Here is a 25,371-nt window from a genome sequence, read left to right on the forward strand (position 1 = left end):
AGATCTCGATCTTGGTCTCATCAGACCAGAGAACCTTGAACCAGTCTGTCTCAGAGTCCTCCAAGTGATCATGAGCAAACTGTAGACGAGCCTTGACATGATGCTTTGAAAGTAAAGGTACCTTACGGGCTCGTCTGGAACGGAGACCATTGCGGTGGAGTACGTTACTTATGGTATTGACTGAAACCAATGTCCCCACTGCCATGAGATCTTCCCGGAGCTCCTTCCTTGTTGTCCTTGGGTTAGCCTTGACTCTTCGGACAAGCCTGGCCTCGGCACGGGAGGAAACTTTCAAAGGCTGTCCAGGCCGTGGAAGGCTAACAGTAGTTCCATAAGCCTTCCACTTCCGGATGATGCTCCCAACAGTGGAGACAGGTAGGCCCAACTCCTTGGAAAGGGTTTTGTACCCCTTGCCAGCCTTGTGACCCTCCACGATGGCCTTGGAATGCTCCTTTGTCTTTCCCATGTTGACCATGTATGAGTACTGTTCACAAGTTTGGGGAGGGTCTTAAATAGTCAGAAAAGGCTGGAAAAAGAGATAATTAATCCAAAGATGTGAAGCTCATTGTTCTTTGTGCCTGAACTACTTCTTAATACTTTAGGGGAACCAAACAGAATTCTGGTGGTTTGCGGGGTTGAATAATAAATGACCCTCTGAATAAACTTTTCACAATTAAAAAAAAAATTAAACAAAGAAATATTCTTTTTTGCTGCAGTGCATTTCACACTTCCAGGCTGATCTACAGTCCAAATGTCACAATGCCAAGTTAATTCCGAATGTGTAAACCTGCTAAATCTGCAGGGGGTTGAATACTACTTGTAGGCACTGTATTTGGCAATGTGATTGTCCAGCCAAGTAAATACAAGTTTTTATTTTGTTTTATGATAATATAATAAAGATGTTTTTTATTACTTTTATACATGGTTGTACATTTTGTGGAATTTCTAATTTTTATGTGACACTACTTTGATTATAAGCACTTTTTATAGGTCGATTTCTTTTCTGACCATTTGTATCACATATATAAAGTGTATACACTTGTGTTTCCCACTTTGTGATTTATATAAAAACATAATATACTGTATTATGCTTGTCAGAGTTGACCAAGGATTTACACTATGATACTAGATTTAATAAAGCTGTAGCAGTTATTACTTCTGAGGTGGTGAAGGATCGTATTGTTAAATAAACCACTTGGATTTATTGGAATTCACTTATCCTTTTATTTTGCTACAAGACAGTGGAGGCCTTTTCTCAGAATAACAATTCGATATTGGGTGTGAATTAGACAAAAAACAAACAAACACAAAATAAAACCAAAATATTATTTTTAGAGCATTGTGCAGACATGGAAAAAAGCAAGTTTTATCAGTATTTCTACATATTACAATTTCTGTTCTTTTAGCTGATTCCTTCACTCTATTCATTTGACACTAGATGGCACTGCGTATGACTTTTATGCCAAGGAAGAACTAAAAGATTTTATATTAAAGTTAAATGCTTATTGAAGTGAATTTGTGGCAAATGTTCTGAATTGCTGTGCTGTATGTCTAAATTCTGACTGTCTTCTTTTCGCTCTCTCTTCAATCTTGTTGCACTCTTCCATGTAATTGTAACATCTATTTCTTCTACTGTATTACTGTAACATGACAGAATCAACGTACTTTGAAGTTTGACTGTAGCAAAATATTATTTCAGAATTACTGATAGATAATTGAATCTTGAAGCTTTTGTATTTTGCTGATATGTTTCTTTCTCTAGAGCAGTTGAATAACAAGCATGCATGTTGCTGATGTTATTTCATGACACTACCATTTCCAAGAAAGTTGTATAGACAGGTGTGCATAAAATAAAAGTAGGTGCAAACTAAAAGTGAAATATCCTTAAAACCTTATTCAGATCCACCCTGATTCATTCCACCAGGAAAGTACAGCAAGCGTTGGTCAGTCCTTGCCTGTGGAGAACACCCAGTGCACCAACTGTGCTTGAGTGGTTCCAGGAGGTATACAGACTTCATAAAATGGAACGTTTCAATATTCTGCTAACTTTACCACTTACAGATCTGTAAGTAGAAACTTAGCTGTGGCCATGCAGCAACACATGTAATAGACTTGGTCAAGGCACTTGCAGAAGTGAGTGAGACTATTTAAGGGTAAGGCCCCACGGGACGTTATGCAGCACTAAAGCATTGCGCGAAAAAGCACGGCGGCAATGGTTCTTTCCACAGTGCTTGAACAGAAAGTTCACAGAGTTTTCCTCCGCAGACTGTGTTACAATTATATCTATGGAAATGCCGCCGGCGTTTCCATAGATATAATTGACATGCTGCGATTTCCAAAACCATGCTGGTTTTGGAAATCGCAGCGTATCCGTGCAGGGGTTTTAAATGCATAGTGGGCATGGGATTCGCATGAATCCCATCCACTTTGAAGAAACTGTAGAATGCTGTGATTTTTCCCACAACATTTCCTCCTCGGGAAAATCACAGCGTTTCCAGCCCGTTGGGCCCTGGCCTAAGGGTATGTTCACACAAAGTTTTTTGGAGAGGAGAATTAGGAAATGTTTTTTTGACACGTTTGTTTTTTTTTTACATTAGGCATTATTTGGAGTGTTTTTTGATGCAATATGGACCTCTTTGAAAAGTGCTAGTGGTTTTTAAAGCAGTTTAAAAAAAAAAAAAAAAAGCGCTGAAAAACCATGTTGCGGTTTTTCCGCCTCCCATTGACTTCAAAAGGTTTTTTCCAGGTGGAATCTGCCAGAAAATAGGTCATGTCGCTTTTTTTTTTTTTTGCTAGTTGAAAGAAAACTCTAGCAGAAAAAGAAAGCTAGCGCCTACCATTGAAATGGATGGGAGGTATTTTTGCAGGTGGATTTTAAGGCAGATTCCGCGGCTTCCGATGGCAAAAAAATTTGTGTGAACTTACTTCTCCTCCCTATGATCTCCCTAGTAGGCAGGCCAAGTCTACACCTAGCACATGGTTATCATTATCGTCATCAGTACGGGAAAGTATGTCCAGGATAAAACAATATTTGCCCAGTCATCCAACAGTTCTGCAACATAACTCACACCTAGCCAAGCTGCTGGCGGTGCAGTCACTGCTGTACCACTTAATGGATTTCATTACATTTTCCCATCATGGAATGTTTGCAATCGTGATGGAGGATACCTAGCTGCCATTTCTTCTCTTCTAAAGCTATCCCTGCTTTATATCTCTATGTGTCAGAATATATATATATTTTTTAGATATGTCAGTCTTGGAAGGTACACACTACCTTCGACACATGGAGCAACAATTTTTGGACAAGGACAATAAATGTTTTTCACAGCCCAATGGGTCAATGTTTTGTGTGACAGTTGCCACAGTCTAGAAACACAACAATGCTAGGTTCTAGTTGCATCCCATTTGTGCATGTCCAGTACTAAAACCATAAAGAACCCAACAGAGGAAAACTCTTCCTTGGATGTAAAGGGGGCCCTTGATATGTCACACACTGCCAAGGGAAGAGACTGATCCTTATTTCTTCCAAGATAATGATGATGATGACTATGATGATGATAATAACACTGACCAAGAACACCAACCATGGCAGCGTATTATGATATTACCATTGTTCTGTCTTCTTACACGTTCTCATAGTGTGCAGTCTGACATACAGTACAAACCTTTTCTCTCTTCCAAATAAACAGACTGTTTTTCTGTAGTCTAACTATTTATTGGTCAAAAGGTTGTAGATATGGTAATGACAATGGTAAAACTTTAAGAATACAAATAGTACAGGTATAAGTACTGGGCATAAATCCCACAGCCATGTCACTTAGAATCAACAGTGAAAGCACATGGTAAGATGGCTGCCTATACATAACTTACTAACAGTAACATCTTCCTGCATACGCTGTACCAGGCTCACTAATAGTCCTGGAAATAAATACATTAACACAGAAATAAGAGATAACTCCTATCATATATGCTTACACAGAGATAATGAAGATTAAATGTGAGAAGTGCAAGAGATGGCATCGCAATGTCTTGTGGGAAGGTGTCTTAATCCCTGAATGCCTTGCTTTAGCCATGGAGCATTGTGGCTCCCATAATGCAATAGCTTCATGAGGGAAATTCAACAGGTAATGTAACTAATAGACCACCACATGGTGCTATAATCTCTCAAATTAGAATAAACCATTAATACAATATGTAAAATGAGAAAAATACTCTTAGCATCAGATTCTGATTCATTGGGCGGAACAACCATCAAGCTGAAAGATGAATACTCAATGACAGTCATGTTAACCCACTCTATAAAGACAATATGGGGGAATTATTTCCTGCTTTCCAAAGATAAGACAATTGCAATATTATCAAGATAGGCTGTAGACCCAGCTCATCACATCGTTTAGGGAGACCTCTGCAACTGCTAGTTGCATGTGTACCCAGAAGCAACAACCAGTGCTCCACTTCCCCTGCTAGTGCCAGAGCTCCAAGTGTCATGTATAAATGCATACCTTACGAAAATATTTAATCTCTCTCTTCTGGAATTTTCCCATCCTCTTTCAAACATGCTGTCATAACCCCGCTATTGAAAAAACCCTCCCTGGTCATGTCCTGTGCTGCTAACTATAGAACCTGTCTCTAACCTCCCGTTCATCTCTAAAATCTTGGAATGCTTGGTCTATTCGCATTTAATCCACTATCTCTCTGCTAACCCTCTGTTTTACCCCTTACAATCTGGTTTCTGCGCTCTGCACTCTACTGAAACGACCCTCACAAAAGTCTCCAGTGATCTCCTGATGGCTAAATCCAATGGTGACTTCTCTCTTCTTATTCTTTTGAACCTTACTGAAGCATTTGACACTGTTGACCATCATCTACTCCTCACTATGCTCTGCTCAGTTAGTATCAAGGACACTGTGCTCTCCTGGTTCTCCTCTTATCTCTCAGACCGCACTTTCAGTGTATCATTTGCGGGCTCTGTTTCTTCCCCTCTTTCCCTTGCTGTATGGGTTCCTCAGGACTTGGTCTTAGGCTCCTACTTTTTTCTCTCTACACAGCCTCCATTGGACAAACCATCACCAGATTTGGCTTTCGGGACCATATTTATGCTGATGACACCCAGTTGTATTATAGACACCTATTGTTGCTCTCATTCACTCTTACCTTGACTACTGTAACTCTTTACTAATCAGTCTTTCCCTTACTAAACTCTCCCCTTTACAGTCTATTCTGAATGCAGCGGCCAGGCTCATCTATCAGTCTAGACGCTACAGCGATGCCTCTGGTCTGTGCCAGTCACTACATTGGCTGGCTGTTCATTATAGAATACAATATATACTTATGTTCATCCACAAGACTCTCCATAATGCTGCACCTCCATACATTTCCTCCCTCATCTCTGTCTATCACCCAACCCATGTTCTCCATTTACTCAATGACCTAACACTTACATCCTCTATTATCAGAACCTCCCACGCTCATACACAAGACTTTTCCTGAGTTGCACCACTTCTCTGATGCACTCACGTCTCCCCGCCCTGTACCCACCCACACTCTCCTAAGCCACAAGCCCCGCCTTCTTCCTAGGTTTGTAACAATAGCCTGGGAGGTGGGGGTTCTCTAAAGGCCTGTAAATGAGAGAGAATCGGACCGAGAAGAACAGGGAGTGACAGCAGCAGCGGATCTGTGCAGCTAAACAGACACCAGGGTGGACTAAGTAGCAGGGGGATTTTTTAATCACTACACAGCGTGGACTCCAAAAATTAAAGCGTTAAATTTTTGGACTCCATGCTGTATAGTGAATAGGATCATTTTAAAATCCAAGCTTTGATCATTTAAAAAAAATACCATTGACTTGCATTAGGATTGGAATTGGGATCGGGATCGGGTTCAAATGGAAAATTATCGAAAATCGGATTTTAGAGACGATCCTGAAATCTCAAGATTGGCTTAACCCTAATTGTAAGCTCTTGCGAGCAGGGCCATCGGTCCTATTGTGTGAAGAGGCTATTTCTTTGTAATGTACCTTTTTGTTTGTATTTGAACTCTACAAATTGTACAGTGCTACGGAATATGTTGGCTCTATATAGATAAAATGTATTACTATTAGAGATGAGCGAACAGTAAAATGTCCGAGGTTCGATATTCGTTTCGAGTAGCCCCTCAATATTCGACTACTCGAATCGAATATCGAATCCTATTATAGTCTATGGGGGGAAAATGCTCGTTTCAGGGGTAGGCAACATTGGATCAAATTATACTCACCAAGTCCACGAGTGAGGGTCGAGCTGGATTTTCTGTGCACTACAAGCGGACATGCGCAGTCAGCTCTGCCCAGGCCCGATGCCTGGCAGAGTGAATGAAGAGCCGGAAGAGCTGGAAGACGCCGTGGGGAAGCTGCACGGAGAAGACTTCTAAAGGTAGGAGAAGAACCAGCATTGATTGGCCGACTGTATAGCAATCGGCCAATCAATGCTGGTTCTGGATCGAACTTTTACATTCGAACAGCGAGTGGTACTCGATCGAGTACGAGTATTTTGAATACCGTAGTATTCGATTGAATACCTACTCAATCGAGTACTACTCGCTCATCTCTAATTACTATTATTATTATTAATATTATTATTATTATTATTATTATTATTATAAGATAAAACTGTTCATAATTTGGTTTCAGGTTCAATTGAACCTGAGAAAATCCCAATTAGTCTATAAGAGACATGCAGATAAAAGATAATCAGCAGGTGCTATTTTTACTGTGGAGGAAAGGTGTCGTTCTCTACAAAAAAAAAAAAAATTACAAGTTAAAATTCCCTCTCATAAGTTGGGTCCAAGACATATTGACCTGAACAAAATTGCTGATGTTATTAATCCTTTGTCTTTTTCTTACGTATTCCTCCATCTTATAGGATACAATAGTTCTTCATAAGTCTCTCCTAAAGAAGTATTTGCCTCTTGTTACCTGGCCTAATAAACTGCCCTCCCATGTGACAGGAGATCTAGAATTTAAAGTTCAGAATATTATTGAATATTATTGTAAGGTTAGAGGTGTACTTCAATACTTGGTACATTGGAAGGGCTATGAACCAGAAGAATTAATTTGGATACCGGCTTGTTCTTCATCCATATTTGATGGATATAAATTTTCACAGGAAGTTTCCATTGAAACTTGGTCTAGGGAATAAGAGTCTTGTGGCCCCTCATAAAAGCGGATTGTACTGTTAGGAATCTCAGTACCATTTGCTGTTGTTGCCTTATGGTTGCCATACAGACATATGGAGCTTTCTATAGCTATTAGAGCTCTGAGACAATGAAGCCTTCAGCAGCTGAAGAAAAGCTATTTAAAGTCCCCCTGTGCCTACTATTAGTTATTTGATACTAGATAAGCTCCAGAGCTCTGTTCAGACATGTTTGTTTTCTTTGCTACTGACCTTGTCTTGTTTACTAGAGATGAGCGAATACCATTTGATCGAGTAGATATTCGATCGAATATTAAGGTATTCGAGATATTCGATTCCAATTGAATACCACACGGTAAACGCAGTAAAAATTTGTATGCCTTCCCACCTTCCTGGCGCTCTTTACTGTAACAGTGCAGGGGAGGTGGGACAGGAAAGAGGAAAAGGTAGGCATCGAAAAAAATAAGGAAAAAGTCATTGGCTGGCGAAATCAGGTGACCTCGGATTTATAAGAATAGTGTCAGCCATGTTTGTGTCAGATGTGGTTTGGAGTTAGGTGGGAAGAGATGTTGTGCTGAGGGTGAGAGAGGATTTAGGTTTGGATCCGTAGGAAAAAAACTAACAGCTCTTATAAGATCTAAACTACTTCACCAGTGTATATACACCACTAGTATATACACTTAGCTCCTAAAATTTCACAAAAGCTCTTTTTAGGGCTCAAATTCTCCACCAGTGTTATACTCTGTATACCTGTCCATTGGGCTAATAAGAAAGCTGTATACTGCTATCCGTTATACACGGCAGTATATAGGCCCAATATACCTACACTCTGTATACAAAAAAAACATAAATTTGTATACAGTCCATCAGTTTGTCAACTCACTCACTCACTCACTCATTCCTGTATACTGTCATACTAGTATATGCGGCAGTATATAGGCCCAATATATCTACCCTCTGTATACAAAAAACCCCATAAATTTGTATACAGTCCATCAGTTTGTCAACTCACTCACTCATTCCTGTATACTGTCATACTAGTATATGCGGCAGTATATAGACCCAATATATCTACCCTCTGTGTATACAAAAAATAAATTGTATACAATCCATCAGTTAGTCAACTAACACACACACACACACACAAAAATTAACATTTGTATACATCTCAAAATGTGCAAAACTAGCGCAAAGGGACAGGGACGGGGATGAGGCCGGGGGTGTTGAAATGCAGCTGGGGAGCAAGGTTGCGGTCAAGCAACTGTGCATCCAATGGCTTCTGGTTAGGGGCAGCCAGCATTGTGCTTCTCCACAATCCCTGGCTTGATGGCTACATTAAGCAGGGTGCAGGGTACAAGACTGACCAGGTCTGAGCACCAGGAATAGGTGTTGCAGTGGCTAGCGGGTAACGCTTCCAGCAGCTTTTCCACCAGCTAGTCAGCCACTACCTCCAGTCATCTTCCTTGCCAAGAGTCTGCCCCTCCTTCCTCCCAACAAGCCCAATCTTCCCAGCAGAGTCATCCCACCTTTGCCCCCTCCCAGGAGCTGTTTTCGGGTCCTTTAACTGACTCTCACTCTGTCCCATTATTTTCTCACGGATGGGGCGAAGGGGAGGAGGAAGAGGAGGAAACGGACAGTGACCCTTCCGGTGGGGGCAGTGAAGTCATGCCAACTAACACCCTGGCACACATGGCTTACTTCATGTTGGGCTGCTTTTTCAGTGACAAACATATTGTCAAAATCCTGGAGAGCAACCAATACTGGATTTTTGCAATCCTCAACCCCCACTATAAAAATAACATATCATATTTCATTCCAGTTGAGGGGAGGGCCAATCGCATTTATGATTGCCACATATGCAAAATAAGATGGAAATGTTTCCATCAGCTCTTGTTGGCGGCAGAGAGGACAGTTCCTCCAAGAGGCTAACAACTGCCATCCGGTCCCTACCCACCAAGGGCACACTCTCCAAGGTGTGGGACACCTTAATGGCACCCCCTCGCCAAACTACCACCACTGAGGGGCCCAGTGTCACCAGGAGGGACAAGTATAGGCGCATGTTGCGGGAATACCTGGCCGACCACAACCCTGTCCTCTCCGATCCCTCTGCACCCGACACTTATTGGGTGTCAAAGTGTGACTTGTGGCTGGAACTTGCGCTTTACGCCTTGGAGATGCTGTCCTGCCCTGCCAGTGTTCTATCAGAAAGGGTCTTTAGCGCAGCCGGTGGCCTCATCACAGATAAGTGCTGACCAGCTGACGCTGATTAAAATGAACTGCCATTGGATTGACTCATCATTTGCATGTCCACCAGTGTCAAGCACCCCAACATGAAGTTGGATGTGTGTGCTCCAGGTCTTCAGTTCCTCACCACCAGCACCTTGAGCTTAAATAGATAGTTAAACCCCTCTTCCCATTAATGTTTTAGGGCTCCCCCCAAGGGCCTGCAAAATAATTTTTTAGGGCTCCCCTCAAGGGCCTGAAAATTAATGTTTTAGGGCTCCCCCAAGGGCCTGAAAATTAATGTATTAGGGCTCACACCCAAGGGCCTGAAATCAAATTTTTAGGGGTCACCCCAAGGGCCAATAACTAAAACTCTGCTGGTTAAAGGCTCAGTTCACCCAAAGGGCCTAAAACACTGCTGGATAAAGGCTCTACTCACCCCAATGACCGAAAAGTAAAACACTGCTGGTGCAAGGATCTACTCACCCCAAGGGCCAAAAAATAAAACTCTGCAGTTTAAAGGCTCAATTCACCCAAAGGGCCAAAACCTCTGCTGGTGTGAGGCTCAGTTCACTCCAAGGGCCAAAAACTATGCTGGTTAGAGGCTCAGTTCACCCAAAGGGCCAAAAACTATGCTGATTAAAGGCTCAGTTCATGCCAAGGTCCAAAAAATAAAACTCTGCTGTTTAAAGGCTCAGCTCACCCCAAGGGCCAAAAACACTGCTGGTACAAGGCTCAGGTCACTCCAAGGGCCAAAAACTCTGCTGGTTAGAAGCTCAGTTCACCCAAAGGGCCAAAAACTATGCTGGTTAGAGGCTCAGTTCACTCCAATGGCCAAAAACACTGCTGGTTAAAGGCTCAACTCACCCCAAGGGCAAAAAACTCTGCTGGTGCAAGGCTGAACTAACTTAAAGGGCCTAAAACTATGCTGGTAAAAGGCTCAAGTCACCTCAAGGGCCTCAATCTCTGTTGGTAGCTCAGCTTAAGGGCCTCTAACTTAATTTGGAAGCACTCACGTGAAGGGCCATAAAAGAAATTTTTGAAGGTCTCACCACATCACACACACATAAACAATGACAGTTAAGGGTGGGGGCTTTTAGATTTCCCATTGCCTATACCATCTGTGGTTGTCATGGGCAACGGGATTTAAAGGGGTGCATGCTAATGTTTCTTTAGCTTAAAATTTGGCTTTCTGTCCATACTATTGTGGAGGAAAGAAGGTTTCCAAGTATTTTTCCACTTTCCATGTTGAGTTTGGAGTGTCTAGTTGATAGGCTGTGATATTGGGGTAATACTTGGACTTGAGCGTGTTAGATGCACCCAGGCATGCTTCCCCTGCTGTCCCAGTTGCATTCCATGGGTGATGGTATCATTTCCTGGGGTGTCATAGTGGACTTGGTGACCCTCCTGAGTCAAATTGTGGTTTCCTCTGAAACGAGCCTTTTTTCCCCATAGACTATAATGGGATTTGATATTCGGTCGAATAGTCAAATATTGAGGGGCTACTCGAAACGATTATCGGATATTGAATATTTTACTACTCGCTCATCTCTATTGTTTACCCGATATTTGCTTATTTCCTGATTTTGGCTTTGACTATAAATTCTTCGATTGAACTTGGCTTGGACATGTTTATTCCTTTCATTCTGCTCTCCTGTGTAGATTTGCTGTGTGAGTTTTTGCTGTAGGTCCTGATTGCTTGTTTGTCTTTTTTTCTGTGGGCTTTCATGAAGATCTTTGAGGTGCCTTAAATCTATCTTTCAGTGCTGTGTGAGTTTTAGATATCTTATTCTACTACTCTCTGTTATCTGCCAGTTCCAGAATTTCTTGGGACTTCCTTGAATGGCAATTTCCTAACAGTGACTGTGCAGCACATTAACCCCTTCCCAACATCCACCGTCAGGTGTCTACTGCTTTAAGCATTAACCCCTCTGTCGCCACGGTCAAAGGCGCTGCCATTTTGCTGGTGATCGCCGGTGCCTGGAGAAAGCTCCAGGGCCAATGTCACATTGCACATGCCACGGCCGGTCTGTAATCTCTTTCTCTTGCAGGCTGGTCTGTGCAGCCTGCAAAAAACATGATTATTTTTTGCAATGCATTGCAATGCATTAGCATTGTAATGCATTGCATTAGTGATCAGACCCCCTGGGGTTCAGAACCCCCTAGGGGGTCTAATAAATGCAAAAAAAAAAAAAAAAAATTAAAGTATTAAAAATTCAAATCACCCCCCTTTCCCTAGAACACATATAAAAGTAGTTAAATACTGTGAAACATATACATGTTAGGTATCCCCGTGTCCGAAATCACCCGCTCTACAAATCTATACAAATATTTTTCCTGTTCGGTAAACGCCGTAGCGGGAAAAATAGTCAAAAGTGCCAAACCGCCGTTTTTTCACTGTTTTGATTCTGATAAAAATGTGAATAAAAAGTGATCAAAGCAATAGTATTTAACCAAAAATGGTAGAAATAAAAAGTTCACCGGGCCACGCAAAAAAAGATGCCCTATGCATCCCCGTACAGGGATGTATAAAAAAAAAGTTATGGCTGTCAGAATATGGTGACTTTTAGAAAAAAAATTTTTAACACAGATTTGGATTTATTTTAAGGGGTCAAAATGTAAATAAAACCATATAAATTTGGTATCCCCGGAATCGTACCAAAACACAGAATACAGGGGACATGTCATTTTGGCTGCACAGTGAACGGCGTAAAACCGAAGCCCATAAGAATGTCACAAAAATGCATTTTTTCTTCAAATCCACCCCATTCTGAATTTTTTTTCCAGCTTCCCAGTACAGTATGCAGAATAATTAATGGTGGCATCATGAAGAAAAATTTGTCCCGCAAAGATTAAGACCTCGTATGGCTCTGACAGCGGAGAAATAAAAAAGTTATGGGGTTTAGAAGGAGGGGAGTCAAAAACAAAAAACGAAAATCAAAAAATGCCATCGGCGGGAAGGGGTTAAAGCAAACCCAATGGCTAGGAATTTTTGATTGCAATGCAAACCAGGTGGCAGGGATATCTAACTGGTCGGTAGTAAATGTTACTTTGTTGCCTGTACCAAGTTATTCAGAAGCTCTACATATAGATACGGCACTTTATTGGATGACCCATGTCATGTCATGTGGACCTAAATCTTATGGTACGTTTCTGCAATACTATAACAACATAATTTAATGCTGCCTATAGCTCAGAAGCCAGATGCACAGGTCTCTTGAGCAAGATTATGTTCCATATGTTATTTTATATCATGTCATTATCCCATTCTACTGTGTACAATAACAAATACAACTAGATACTACTCTGCATGCTTTACTACACATTATTTCATTCATTACCTTCTATCAGACTTTTATTGTGTTTGTTTCCTCATTTGCATTGTGAACCTCCAGTACAATTGTCAAGAGTTGTGAATACGGTCAATATCCTTACCCAGGCAGTTATAATACAATTGTGGCTACAGTTTGCAGTACACAAGTAAACAAGACATCTAGAATCTCTTCCTCTACTAAATGATTCATATTTTAGTCAGTGGAACCCATATAATATTCATGGAAAATGTGTTTAGTTTGATCTATAAATACTTGGAATGAATATTTTTTTTTACCCTGTGACCTAATTTTATTAAGTCTTTTTGCTTCTTTCCCTCTAAAGGCATGCCTATTGTTATTTGTGTGATTATTTCAGAACCATTAGTTGATTATATATTTCTGCTTCAAATGTTCAATGACTTAGAAAGAATTCACATATAATCATCTTATTGTTTTTGTTTTATGAGCACACAGACCTGGCTTATGTTAATAGAGATTTTAATATCTTAGGAAAATACTAACTTTAAATGTTTAGTTCTCTAAAGGGAGTAATTTGTTTTCTGATGTTTCTGTACATATTTTTAGCGTTCAATAACACATGAAACTACCATAGCTTTGGCTGACAAAAGGATTAATTGTAACTAACATGCCCACTAACCCGTCAAAAACACACTTCATGCTGTGAGGAGAACAATGCCTCTGTGCACTTCATTGACACATATTCTGTCAAGAAACATAATGTCCCAACTGGCTATGCAGCTGGTGGATGCTTTTGGTTTTCTGCCAATACATCTTACTTTATGTTTTTTTTTCTTTTCTCTTCTTTTTCAAAGCAAACAATAGCTGTCTGCATGACCAATACATTTGTGCAATTCAATATTACATTCGGTTTGTTATGCGTTTTAACCTACTATTTGTACATTATGCAATTACTTCTGCCAAAGATTTCTTTTCAGCTGAATACTTAAGATAAAAAGGAATGATGGACTAAAACAGCAAATCCACTCTTGAAGAGAACCTACTTACTATGAGAGAGTTTGCAAATTGAACCAAGTATTATTTAGGTAAAACTGAAGATTGTGTTAAAAAATCTCTCTGGCACATGAATAAAGCATTCCTATAAACTGTATTGTTTTGCATCAAGCCTGTGGAACGATGAAATTCAGAAATTCATATGGAGAAAGGCAACGAGATGATTAGGCATACAGTGAAGGAAATCATTATATGATCCATTGCTGATTTTGTAAGTTTGCCCACTGACAAAGACATGGACAGTCTATAATTTTAAGAGTAGGTTAATTTTAACAGTGAGAAATTGAATATCAAAAATAAAATCCAGAAAAATCACATTGTATAAATTTATTTGTATTGTGCATACAGAAATAAGTATTTGATCACCTACCAACTATTAAGAGTTCTGGCTCCTACAGACCAGTTAGACACTCCTAATCAACTTGTTATCTGTATTAAAGACAACTGTCTTATATTGTCACTAGGGTTGAGCGATCGTGTTCGGAAAAAAATTGGATTCCGATCGGGGATCGAGAAAATTTCACGATCGCGATCGGAATTCTGAACACGATCTGTTTATGTGGGATCGAGATCGGTGATCTTTTCCCACAATTCCTTCACACTGAGTATATAGTGTATACTCAGTGTGAAGGCTCCGCTGCGGTTCCATAAGAATGAATGGAAGCAGCTGGCACACAGCCTTAACCCCCTGCGCACCGGCTGCCTCCATTCATTCTAATGGGAGACTAAAGCTACTTACCTCCAGAGATGGCTGGTCCGCTGCTCCGCTGCTCTTCGCTTCGCTGCCGGTCCAGCTTCCGTCTTCTTCTACTCGCTGCCCCCTCCCTGCCAGGTTAGGAGAGTGTGGGCAGGTTAGGAAAGTGTGGGAGGGTACAGGGCGGGGAAACGTGATGTCTCCCCTCCCAGTACCCGCCCACACTCTCCTAACCTGTCAGGGAGGGGGTGGCGAGGCGGAGAAGACGGCAGCTGGACCGGCAGCGAAGCGAAGAACAGCGGACCAGCCATCTCTGGAGGTAAGTGGACACCTGGGGGAACTAAGTAGCCAGAGGATTAAAAAAAATATCCTCTGGCTACTTAGTGATTCACTACACAGCGTGGATTATAACAATTGTTAGATTCCATGCTGTATAGTGAATAGGATTGCTTTAAAAATCCGATCTCCGATTAATAAAAAAATCCCATTGACTTGCATTGGGATCGGAATTGGGATCGAGATCGGGTTTGAATGAAAAATGATCGGAATCGGATTTTAAAATCGATCCTGAAAAGTCAGCATTGGCTCAACCCTAATTGTCACCTGTATAAAAGACTTCTGTCCACAGACTCAGTAATCAATCAGACTCGAACCTCTACAAAATAGGGCAAGACCTGTCCTTCTGCTCCAGTGTCTTCTCAAAGGGCTTTAGCGGGACACCGGAAGAGATCAATTCTCTTCCAGGGAAAATTCCATACACATTTGTATTCCCAGTTTGTAGAGCTGTAGCAAATGGCTGGGGTCCCACATGGCGTAAACACCACAGTAAACACAGTCACTGCAAAGTCGATGGGATTCTAGTGAATCCCATCTTAATATTGCAGAAAAGTAGTCACAGTGGAAATTCTGAGATTTAAAAAACCATTGCAGTTTTCAAAATTATAGTATGTCAATTATATCTACAAAAATGTTGGTTATTTCCCTATCGCTATAATGGAACAGAGAGTCCACAGAGGACTTTTGTGAAAAGCACTGTGGGAAAAAACGCATTGCTTTTCCGCAGCAGATTTTCAAGCATTGCTTTTTGGCTGCAGCCTACTACATGGGGCCTTAGCCTATCTCTGGTTTAATACCACCTAGGTAAAAGGTTATGATATCACATAAAAGCAGAAATTCTAGTTGTAAAACAATCTGAGATATTAATAGTTAAAAATACAGTTGGGAATTTGAGCTTTATAGGTATCAGTTCATGCTGCATATGAAAATCACATTCTAGAATGTGTTTTAAATAATGATATCTTTAGTTCTTTTATAGATAGTATTGCAATCTTAGTAGCACATGACTGTGAGAATATCATTTCTCCAGTTGGTATAAAACTGGAGATATATCAATGGACTCTCCTACTTTGGGAGACACAGCTTTTATGCAGCTTCATTTCCGCAATGTGCAGAAGAAATGAAACAAAATCTCATTCACTTTACTGTAAAATGCAGCACTTTTCACGCTGTGTTTTCGCAATGTGGGACCTTAACCTAAGACAGATATGATAAATAACCTTTACTGCGCATAATTTACAAATTTAAAGATATAAAATTGGGAAAAGACTAAAAGATTGCATTTTAAAATTTAGAAGTAAGATGGGTGTGAAATAAAATTATCTTCTTCCAAGGCTCACCAATTTTCATTACATATGGTTTAATAATAATACACTATATTTCAGCTATGCCATATCACAGGAGAATAGATATTTCATAGAGACATTCTCAGTATTACCTTGCTTTCATTAATTTTAGTGTTATAGGTATAATCCATTATTATGTCTACATTTTTTCTTCATAATGAATTAATGATTTAGGGTAATGAGAGCTACTTTTGACTCCTCTATTCTAAATCATTGTACATTGTATTGTATAAAATAAGAGGGTGAATTAACAAATTCATTAGTAGAGTAATTCAGGTGCATCATGTCGTAGAGTTTCAGCAGCTCAGGAATGGAAAATATTAACATTTTGCTATCAGTAGTGATCAAATATTGAAAAACTTCACCAACAGAATCATTATGTGAGGTTATATTGTGAGCACAATAAAATCATGACAAAACTAAGCACATCTATCTGCAACAGATCAACTATTATATCAACTAAGGAGGTAACAAATATTTACTCAATTAATTGTCTTTTTGTGATTAGAAACCCAGTTATAGTCTTGGGTGCTTTGCAGTGTACAAAACCACAGAAAATAATACAAACATAAATGATCGCACTAAAAGGTTTTGACCTGGTCTCTAATCTGAGCTGCTGTTAACCTGCGATTTCTGAGGCTGGTGACTCGGATGAACTTATCCTTTGCAGCAGAGGTGACTCTTCGTCTTTTTTCCTGGGGCGGTCCTCATGTGAGCCAGTTTCTTTGTAGCGCTTGATGGTTTTTGCAACTGCACTTGGGGACACTTTCAAAGTTTTCCCAATTTTTCAGACTGACTGACCTTCATTTCTTAAAGTAATGATGGCCACTCGTTTATCTTTACTTAGCTGCTTTTTTCTTGCCATAATACAAATTCTAACAGTCTATTCAGTAGGACTATCAGCTGTGTATCCACCTGACTTCTGCACAACACAACTGATGGTCCCAGCCCCATTTATGAGGCAAGAAATCCCACTTATTAAACCTGACAGGGCACACCTGTGAAGTGAAAACCATTTCTGGTGACTACCTCTTGAAGCTCATCAAGGTGTCTCATCAAGGTGGCTACTTTGAAGAACCTAGAATATAAGACATATTTTCAGTTGTTTCACACTTTTTTGTTAAGCATATAATACCACATGTGTTACTTCATAATTTTGATGCCTTCAGTGTGAATCTACAGTTTTCATAGTCATGAAAATATAGAAAACTCTTTGAATGAGAAGGTGTGTCCTAACTTTTGGTCTGTACTGTGTATATATATACAGTACAGTACCTATGTGTATATATATATATATATATATATATATATATATATATATATATATATATACATAAAAAATCAGTCGTGACCGAAAGTGTTGGTGCTCATGAGCCATGAGGAAGGGGCACAATGCCCTGAAACTAGTAGCTTGTTTTTGATATGACCTGAGATGTGTTTTGTCACCCAGTTACTATGTAACTTTCTTTTACTTAAGTGAATACAAGTTAAATTTTATACATACCCTTCACATCTGGATCATTGTTGATGCTGGATTTTACTTCCCTTGTTCCATTATGTCTTTACTGACATGAGTCCAGTCATGAGAAAAAGTCAGTTCCTGCATTACCGCAAGCTGCCAGCTCTCCCGACTAGCAAAGAAGAGCCTGCTGCAGAACCAGTGTTGATTGGCAGAATGCTATACACTGTATACCATTCGGCCAATCAATTCTGGTTCTGCAGGATGAGTAAGTTCACATTATCGCTTGCCTCCTGTCTGGAAGGAGTCCGCAACGAACCGCAATGAACCGCTCCCGAACGGAATAGCAGTGGAACTGCAAGCGCTGTGCAGTTATAGTCTATGTGGTCTGTGCGCTTTATCTGCACAACGCTCCTCCTAAACACTTTCCTCCTGCTACTCATGGACTTGGTGACTCTCCTTTAGTCGAACAGAGGTTTTTCCTGAAATGAGCATTTTTCCCTTAGACTGTAATGGGATTCGATATTTGATCGAGTAGTCGAATACTGAGGCTCTACTCGAAACGAATATCGAATCTCAAATATTTCACTACTCACTCATCTCTAATTGCAACGTATCCAAAAATATGCCATTTCAGCGTCCAATATGCTGTAAAGCAGGTTATCCTTAGTACAGCAGGTTTTTAAGTGAATACCTCTGTTGACACAAGCTTCACACAACATATTGGGTGCTAAAATATATATTTCTCAAAAGACTGCACTTAAAATTTTTATCAGTTGAACATTAATTTCTGGAAAAAAAAAAAAAAAAAACCTGGGTGGTCAAACAGCTAACTACTAGAGATGAGCGAACAGTGTTCTATCGAACTCATGTTCGATCGGATATTAGGCTGTTCGGCATGTTCGAATCGAATCGAACACCGCGTGGTAAAGTGCGCCATTACTCGATTCCCCTCCCACCTTCCCTGGCGCCTTTTTTGCTCCAATAACAGCGCAGGGTAGGTGGGACAGGAACTACGACACCGGTGACGTTGAGAAAAGTAGGCAAAACCCATTGGCTGCCGAAAACATGTGACCTCTAATTTAAAAGAACAGCGCCGCCCAGCTTCGCGTCATTCTGAGCTTGCAATTCACCGAGGACGGAGGTTTCCGTCCAGCTAGCTAGGGCTTAGATTCTGGGTAGGCAGGGACAGGCTAGGATAGGAAGGAGAAGACAACCAACAGCTCTTGTAAGAGCTAAATTCCAGGGAGAAGCTTGTCAGTGTAACGTGGCACTGACGGGCTCAATCGCCGCAACCTAGCTTTCCCAGGATCCTGAATGGAATACACTGTCAGTGTATTCCCGTATACCCGATATATACCCCGATACCCGTTCCAACGGTGTGCCCCCCCACCTTCACCCCAGAAATACCCTGCAAGTCCCCTAGCAATAGAATTGGGGCTATATACACCCACAATTTTTACTACTGGTATACAGTGCCATTGTCTGACTGGGAATTCAAAGAATATATTGGGAATACAAATACCCTCATTTCTTGCTACTGCCATATAGTGCCAGTTTCTGACTGGTAATTCAAAGAATATATTGGGGTTACGTGCACCCACAATTTTTACTACTGGTATACAGTGCCATTGTCTGACTGGGAATTCAAAGAGTATATTGGGAATACAAATACCCTCATTTCTTGCTACTGCCATATAGTGCCAGTTTCTGACTGGGAATTCAAAGAATATATTGGGGTTACGTGCACCCACAATTTTTACTACTGGTATACAGTGCCATTGTCTGACTGGGAATTCAAAGAATATATTGGGGTTATAAATACCCTCATTTCTTGCTACTGCCATATAGTGCCAGTTTCTGACTGGTAATTCAAAGAATATATTGGGGTTACGTGCACCCACAATTTTTACTACTGGTATACAGTGCCATTGTCTGACTGGGAATTCAAAGAATATATTGGGAATACAAATACCCTCATTTCTTGCTACTGCCATATAGTGCCAGTTTCTGACTGGGAATTCAAAGAATATATTGGGGTTACGTGCACCCACAATTTTTACTACTGGTATACAGTGCCATTGTCTGACTGGGAATTCAAAGAATATATTGGGGTTATAAATACCCTCATTTCTTGCTACTGCCATATAGTGCCAGTTTCTGACTGGTAATTCAAAGAATATATTGGGGTTACGTGCACCCACAATTTTTACTACTGGTATACAGTGCCATTGTCTGACTGGGAATTCAAAGAGTATATTGGGAATACAAATACCCTCATTTCTTGCTACTGCCATATAGTGCCAGTTTCTGACTGGGAATTCAAAGAATATATTGGGGTTACGTGCACCCACAATTTTTACTACTGGTATACAGTGCCATTGTCTGACTGGGAATTCAAAGAATATATTGGGGTTATAAATACCCTCATTTCTTGCTACTGCCATATAGTGCCAGTTTCTGACTGGTAATTCAAAGAATATATTGGGGTTACGTGCACCCACAATTTTTACTACTGGTATACAGTGCCATTGTCTGACTGGGAATTCAAAGAATATATTGGGAATACAAATACCCTCATTTCTTGCTACTGCCATATAGTGCCAGTTTCTGACTGGGAATTCAAAGAATATATTGGGGTTACGTGCACCCACAATTTTTACTACTGGTATACAGTGCCATTGTCTGACTGGGAATTCAAAGAATATATTGGGGTTATAAATACCCTCATTTCTTGCTACTGCCATATAGTGCCAGTTTCTGACTGGTAATTCAAAGAATATATTGGGGTTACGTGCACCCACAATTTTTACTACTGGTATACAGTGCCATTGTCTGACTGGGAATTCAAAGAGTATATTGGGAATACAAATACCCTCATTTCTTGCTACTGCCATATAGTGCCAGTTTCTGACTGGGAATTCAAAGAATATATTGGGGTTACGTGCACCCACAATTTTTACTACTGGTATACAGTGCCATTGTCTGACTGGGAATTCAAAGAATATATTGGGGTTATAAATACCCTCATTTCTTGCTACTGCCATATAGTGCCAGTTTCTGACTGGTAATTCAAAGAATATATTGGGGTTACGTGCACCCACAATTTTTACTACTGGTATACAGTGCCATTGTCTGACTGGGAATTCAAAGAGTATATTGGGAATACAAATACCCTCATTTCTTGCTACTGCCATATAGTGCCAGTTTCTGACTGGTAATTCAAAGAATATATTGGGGTTACGTGCACCCACAATTTTTACTACTGGTATACAGTGCCATTGTCTGACTGGGAATTCAAAGAATATATTGGGGTTATAAATACCCTCATTTCTTGCTACTGCCATATAGTGCCAGTTTCTGACTGGTAATTCAAAGAATATATTGGGGTTACGTGCACCCACAATTTTTACTACTGGTATACAGTGCCATTGTCTGACTGGGAATTCAAAGAGTATATTGGGAATACAAATACCCTCATTTCTTGCTACTGCCATATAGTGCCAGTGTCTGACTGGGAATTCAAAGAATATATTGGGGTTACGTGCACCCACAATTTTTACTACTGGTATACAGTGCCATTGTCTGACTGGGAATTCAAAGAATATATTGGGGTTATAAATACCCTCATTTCTTGCTACTGCCATATAGTGCCAGTTTCTGACTGGTAATTCAAAGAATATATTGGGGTTACGTGCACCCACAATTTTTACTACTGGTATACAGTGCCATTGTCTGACTGGGAATTCAAAGAGTATATTGGGAATACAAATACCCTCATTTCTTGCTACTGCCATATAGTGCCAGTTTCTGACTGGGAATTCAAAGAATATATTGGGGTTACGTGCACCCACAATTTTTACTACTGGTATACAGTGCCATTGTCTGACTGGGAATTCAAAGAATATATTGGGGTTATAAATACCCTCATTTCTTGCTACTGCCATATAGTGCCAGTTTCTGACTGGTAATTCAAAGAATATATTGGGGTTACGTGCACCCACAATTTTTACTACTGGTATACAGTGCCATTGTCTGACTGGGAATTCAAAGAGTATATTGGGAATACAAATACCCTCATTTCTTGCTACTGCCATATAGTGCCAGTTTCTGACTGGTAATTCAAAGAATATATTGGGGTTACGTGCACCCACAATTTTTACTACTGGTATACAGTGCCATTGTCTGACTGGGAATTCAAAGAATATATTGGGGTTATAAATACCCTCATTTCTTGCTACTGCCATATAGTGCCAGTTTCTGACTGGTAATTCAAAGAATATATTGGGGTTACGTGCACCCACAATTTTTACTACTGGTATACAGTGCCATTGTCTGACTGGGAATTCAAAGAGTATATTGGGAATACAAATACCCTCATTTCTTGCTACTGCCATATAGTGCCAGTGTCTGACTGGGAATTCAAAGAATATATTGGGGTTACGTGCACCCACAATTTTTACTACTGGTATACAGTGCCATTGTCTGACTGGGAATTCAAAGAATATATTGGGGTTATAAATACCCTCATTTCTTGCTACTGCCATATAGTGCCAGTTTCTGACTGGTAATTCAAAGAATATATTGGGGTTACGTGCACCCACAATTTTTACTACTGGTATACAGTGCCATTGTCTGACTGGGAATTCAAAGAATATATTGGGAATACAAATACCCTCATTTCTTGCTACTGCCATATAGTGCCAGTTTCTGACTGGGAATTCAAAGAATATATTGGGGTTACGTGCACCCACAATTTTTACTACTGGTATACAGTGCCATTGTCTGACTGGGAATTCAAAGAATATATTGGGGTTATAAATACCCTCATTTCTTGCTACTGCCATATAGTGCCAGTTTCTGACTGGTAATTCAAAGAATATATTGGGGTTACGTGCACCCACAATTTTTACTACTGGTATACAGTGCCATTGTCTGACTGGGAATTCAAAGAGTATATTGGGAATACAAATACCCTCATTTCTTGCTACTGCCATATAGTGCCAGTTTCTGACTGGGAATTCAAAGAATATATTGGGGTTACGTGCACCCACAATTTTTACTACTGGTATACAGTGCCATTGTCTGACTGGGAATTCAAAGAATATATTGGGGTTATAAATACCCTCATTTCTTGCTACTGCCATATAGTGCCAGTTTCTGACTGGTAATTCAAAGAATATATTGGGGTTACGTGCACCCACAATTTTTACTACTGGTATACAGTGCCATTGTCTGACTGGGAATTCAAAGAGTATATTGGGAATACAAATACCCTCATTTCTTGCTACTGCCATATAGTGCCAGTTTCTGACTGGTAATTCAAAGAATATATTGGGGTTACGTGCACCCACAATTTTTACTACTGGTATACAGTGCCATTGTCTGACTGGGAATTCAAAGAATATATTGGGGTTATAAATACCCTCATTTCTTGCTACTGCCATATAGTGCCAGTTTCTGACTGGTAATTCAAAGAATATATTGGGGTTACGTGCACCCACAATTTTTACTACTGGTATACAGTGCCATTGTCTGACTGGGAATTCAAAGAGTATATTGGGAATACAAATACCCTCATTTCTTGCTACTGCCATATAGTGCCAGTGTCTGACTGGGAATTCAAAGAATATATTGGGGTTACGTGCACCCACAATTTTTACTACTGGTATACAGTGCCATTGTCTGACTGGGAATTCAAAGAGTATATTGGGAATACAAATACCCTCATTTCTTGCTACTGCCATATAGTGCCAGTGTCTGACTGGGAATTCAAAGAATATATTGGGGTTACGTGCACCCACAATTTTTACTACTGGTATACAGTGCCAATTTCTAACTAGGAATTCAAAATGCGCAAGGCTCCCGGAAAGGGACGTGGACGAGGCCGTGGGCGAGGTCGGGGGAATGGTTCTGGGGAGCAAGGTAGCAGTGAAGCCACAGGGCGTCCCGTGCCTACTCCTGTGGGGCAGCAAGCATTGCGCCACTCCACAGTGCCAGGGTTGCTTGCCACATTAACTAAACTGCAGGGTACAAACCTTAGTAGGCCCGAGAACCAGGAACAGGTCTTGCAATGGCTGTCAGAGAACGCTTACAGCACATTGTCCAGCAGCCAGTCAGACTCTGCCTCCTCTCCTCCTATTACCCAACAGTCTTGTCTTCCTTCCTCCCAAAATTCCGAAGCTTTACAGAACAATAACCCAAACTGTCCCTGCTCCCCAGAGCTGTTCTCCGCTCCTTTCATTGTCCCTCAACCTGCCTCTCCACGTCACGATTCCACGAACCTAACAGAGGAGCATCTGTGTCCAGATGCTCAAACACTAGAGTCTCCTCCATCTCCGTTCGATTTGGTGGTGGATGACCAGCAACCCACCCTCATCGACGATGATGTGACGCAGTTGCCGTCAGGGCATCCAGTTGACTGGCGCATTGTGCGGGAGGAGGAGATGAGACAGGAGTTGGAAGAGGAAGTGGTGGATGATGAGGACACTGACCCGACCTGGACAGGGGGGATGTCAAGCGGGGAAAGTAGTGTGGATGTTGAGGCAGGTGCAGCACCAAAAAGGGTAGCTAGAGGCAGAGGCAGAGGTCAGCAGCTTAGGCGAAGCCAGGCCACACCCGGAATCTCCCAAGATGTTCCAGTTCGTACCCAGCCCCGAAAAACTCCCACCTCGAGGGCACGTTTCTCGAAGGTGTGGAGTTTTTTCAAGGAATGCGCCGAGGACAGATATAGTGTTGTCTGCACAATTTGCCTCTCGAAATTGATTAGGGGCTCTGAGAAGAGCAACCTGTCCACCACTTCAATGCGCCGTCATTTGGAATCCAAGCACTGGAATCAGTGGCAGGCAGCAACGGCAGGACAAAGGCCGCCTGCCGTTCACGCCACTGCCACTGCCTCTGCCTCTGCCTCTGCCACTGCCACTGCTGACTGTGCTGGCGATGCACTCCAGAGGACGAGCCAGGACACCACTTCATCTGCCTCCGCCACTTTGTTGACTTCTACCTCATCCTCCCCTGGTCCTGTCTTATCTCCTTCTCCTGCACCATCAAAGGCACCATCAGGCGTTTCTTTACAACAACCCACCATCTCTCAGACATTGGAGCGGCGGCAGAAATACACTGCTAACCACCCACACGCGCAAGCCTTGAACGCCAACATCGCTAAACTGCTGGCCCAGGAGATGTTGGCGTTCCGGCTTGTTGAAACTCCCGCCTTCCTGGACCTGATGGCAACTGCGGCACCTCGCTATGCCGTCCCTAGCCGTCACTACTTCTCCCGGTGTGCCGTCCCCGCCTTGCACCAGCACGTGTCACTCAACATCAGGCGGGCCCTTAGTTCCGCGCTTTGCACAAAGGTCCACTTGACCACCGACGCGTGGACAAGTGCATGCGGACAGGGACGCTACATTTCACTGACGGCACACTGGGTAAATGTAGTTGAGGCTGGGACTGCTTCCCAAACTGGCCCGGTGTACCTCGTCTCCCCGCCTAACATTCCTGGCAGGGACACGAGAAGAACACCCCCCTCCTCCTCCTCCTCTACCGCCTCCTCCTCCGCCTCCTCCTCCGCCACCGCCTCCTCCTCCGCTGTTAGATTGACCCCAGCTACGAGTTGGAAACGTTGCAGCACTGGCGTTGGTAGACGTCAGCAGGCTGTGCTGAAGCTGATCAGCTTGGGGGACAGACAGCACACTGCCTCCGAGGTGAGGGATGCCCTCCTCGATGAGACGGCAATATGGTTTGAGCCGCTGCACCTGGGCCCAGGCATGGTCGTTTGTGATAACGGCCGGAACCTGGT

Source organism: Leptodactylus fuscus, chromosome 4 (assembly GCF_031893055.1).
Source record: "Leptodactylus fuscus isolate aLepFus1 chromosome 4, aLepFus1.hap2, whole genome shotgun sequence".
Taxonomy (NCBI): domain Eukaryota; kingdom Metazoa; phylum Chordata; class Amphibia; order Anura; family Leptodactylidae; genus Leptodactylus; species Leptodactylus fuscus.